Genomic DNA, 3608 nt, shown 5'->3' on the forward strand with positions numbered 1-3608 from the left:
TTTGGATGGTGCGGGCGGGTAGGGTGTCTTTGGAGGGCCTTGGTGTTGTTCTCGTCCGCGACCGAAATTGGCTCTTCCTCGGTCGCTCATCAACTCCCTTTGGTGTCCTTGGTGAAGCATGTTCACCACTTCTTGCTGTAAAGCTATGCATTCCTCGGTCTTGTGACCCCGCTCCTAATGGAACTCACAGAGGACGTTCGACTTTCTGGTGCTTGGGTCGGACTTCATCTTCTGTGGCCATTTCACCTTCGGGCCGAGTTTCTATAGTGCGTACACTATTTCTGAAGGGGAAACACAAAAATTGTGAGCAGATAAGAGTGGCGGCATACCTCTTTCATTTCGCTGAGTCCCTGTATTCGGCCTGGACGTCCCTTCTGTATGGAGAGGAGATGGAGGGATGGTCGTTCTGACATATGGTTGGTGCCTGTCCCGGTTGAGGCATGGACCTGAATGGTCTCTTCGACCGTCATTACGGCGGTCTTTCCTCGACTCCGTTTGGACTGACGTTAGCCGTTGGATTGGACCGTTGAGGTCATCCTCGTCTGCTCACACCTCAGCGTAATAGGCGTTGTGAATTTCTTCCCTAGTGGTGGGAGGGTTTTCATGAGTCTGCTTAATAGTTTTCTGGTCGCCCTCGACCCATTCCTGTTTAACCCATTTTGGAAAGTTGCCACCGCCATCCCTTCTGATACGTTTGGCAAGCTCATTCTTACTCTGTTAAACCGAGCGAGGAAGTATCTGAGTCCTTCGCCAGGCGTTTTCCTGACGGCGAATATATCATTCACCCTGGCCTTCGCCTTCTTAGCTACGGCGTGGGCGGTGACAAACTTGTCGGTCATTTCCTCAAACGTTGTTATTGAACGTGTTGGTGATTGTGAGTACTATGTTAAGGCTCCCCCTGTTAGGGTTTTGCCGAACTTCTTTAGCAACACTGATGGTACTTTCTCCTTTGAGAGGTCGTTGCCTTTTACCATTGTGACGTAATGAATGATGTGATCTTCGGGGTCTGTTGTGCTGTTGTATATCTTCAAATATGGTAGCATTTTGAAGGTCTTGGGTATGGCATGTGGGGCTGCTTCCTCGTTGTACGGTTGTTCGACGAACCTGCAGACGTCCTGTTTCGATAGCAGTTTCGGGGCGCCCAGTATCTTATCAACCCTTTCTTGGTGTTCCCTCATTTGGTCGCGGAGCGCTTTATCCTCGTTCTCCATTTTTTCCATTTTCTTTAGGATGGCCACTAGTGCGTCGTTACCTGCTTCAACAGCGGTGTGAGTGTTACCTATCGAGGGAGTTGGTTGCTCGTCAGCGGTTGTTGTGGTATCCGCTTGTATGGCATTTCTATTCGCCCTTTGAAAGGGTTTGTCGAGTATGTCGCTTAGAGTGCTTGTCAGCCACATCTCCAGTAGTTTTTTGATTGCTGGTGGCGGTTCCTCAGTTGTGGACGTGGAGGCTGCCCTTTCGCGTGAAGCGGTACACTTCCATGAGGGGGAGGTGAGTCGCTCCGCCTGGGTGTAGCACTCGGCGTCGCATTCTCCTCGCCTTCTCTGTCAACCTCGTTGATGGTGTTCAAGAGGTTGGCAGTGACGTCCACTACTGCTTTTAGTCTTTTATCTCCTTTTCCTGCCATTGTTAGTTCGTGCAAATGAGAAAAAGATGGATGATGTTGTTGTTGTTTTTATCTAGAAGGAACTAAAATTTTAACTAGAAACTCCCCACAGACGGCGCCAAATTGTTAGACCAAAAAGTATTAAGCTTTTTGTTAAACTAATTAAAGAGGAAATATGGGGTGAATCCTAGTTAAACATAATAAATTCTAGATCTGAGATTGTGGGATATCCGTAGGATGTGATCGTGTTCAAGAATATTAAATATCAAGTGTATTACCAATGATTGTCAATGAATGTAATAATAGAAGCATACAATAAAAGTAGATAAAGGCAATGATCGTAATAAGAAAGAATTTATCACCCAAATATTAAAGCCGAGATCGAGTTCGGGTCGAGAACCAGTGTACAGATGAAAAATAAAAGAAAATCGCTAATGACGTGAGCGTGGCTGAATAAATGCAATTGAATTGCATTCTACCAACTTTGTGAATTAGTGGCCTAATACGTCATATGTTGACGTCGTGAACCATTGATATGATTGGCCAAATCTTAGGCAGACACCAAGAAACAAGCTTCTGAATTACTCCATCAACAGGGCGCGCAGCGCGTCGCCCAATGCGGCGCGCGTGTACAATTTTTGCTCAGTTTATTCTATTTCGACTCACAGGGGTAATTTAGTCCAGGTTTATCCATGTTCGATTAGTACAGTCAAACCTCTTTATAACAAATTTGTTTGTTTCAGATATTTTTGGATGTTATAGATAATATATATTATACTCAGAACATGACATTTGGATCCGGAAAAACTTGACTTTTATAGTGAAGTATTGTTATATAAGGATATTGTTATAGAGAGCTCTGATTGTATATTCTAAACACGGATTTTGAAGGGCGATTCAACGTAGGAGAGTTTTAAAGAGCTACTACGGTTTGAAGACACGAGATTTCATCAATTCTCTTGCCAACAATCGGTGCAAAATGACAGTTTGTATGGTAAAGTTGTCTTTGATGTTTTCCATGTTCTTAAACTTATTTGTGATGACGTTCTCCATATCTATAGAGTGGTTCTTCCCTAGGTTTTTTACGGATATGGTATTTTGAGTGTTGTTTGTAGATTTAATTCTAGATTAATTGTTTGAATGTGTTTATGGAGCTTTGAATTGATTGCGAAATTATTCACCGGTTTATTTAATCGAAAGAGGAATATTTTTGTGATTAATTTTGTATTATTTGGTTTGGGTTAATTTAGTGATTCTTCTAAGTAATCGAGAGAGCTTGTTGAATTGTTGATTAAACCAAGTTAGGAGAATATTAGAGAGACATTTTCCTAAAGACTAACCCATTAACGTGTTCTTGCATATCTCCACAGTGCTTCATATTAGTTTATTTTGTAGAGTTTAGATTTAATCAAGAGAGTAATCTTGACCTTATTTTTAAGCTAAGTATCGAGTGAATTCGTGAGAGTGATTAGAACATTAGAAGTGAATTTAAACAGAGTTAAATCCTGAATAACTATCTTACACCTATCATGTCATGGCCCTTATTTCTCATATTGTTTACAAACCGTTTTATAATTTCATCTCTCATTCTCTGTGATCGGGTTTAAATAATAGTAATCTTAATTTAATAGTTAATTGTAGTAGTAATCACTCCAACTCAAGTGTTGATCATCCTGAATCGCAATTAAGCGAGAAATTATTCGAAGATTGTTTAAATTCAATCCTTGTGGGGACGGTAATTTAACTATGTTATCTTTCGCTAGAGAGCATTAATTTCGTATTGTATTTTGCGTTCGTCATGATACTTTATGCAGTGGCGGATGCAAGATTTAAATTTAATGGGTTCAGGTTACAAAGTTTTACTGTTGAATAGCGTGCAAGAACGTGCACTATAAACCAAAAAGCACCCCATATTCATAGTTGTAAGTAGATTACTTGACACAACCCCACGCCCCATCACCCTCCCCATCCCTCCCCCCCCCCCCCGTAAAATTTTATTTAC

This window comes from Nicotiana attenuata, chromosome 12 (genome assembly GCF_001879085.1).
Source record: "Nicotiana attenuata strain UT chromosome 12, NIATTr2, whole genome shotgun sequence".
In the NCBI taxonomy this organism is placed as follows: Eukaryota; Viridiplantae; Streptophyta; class Magnoliopsida; order Solanales; family Solanaceae; genus Nicotiana; species Nicotiana attenuata.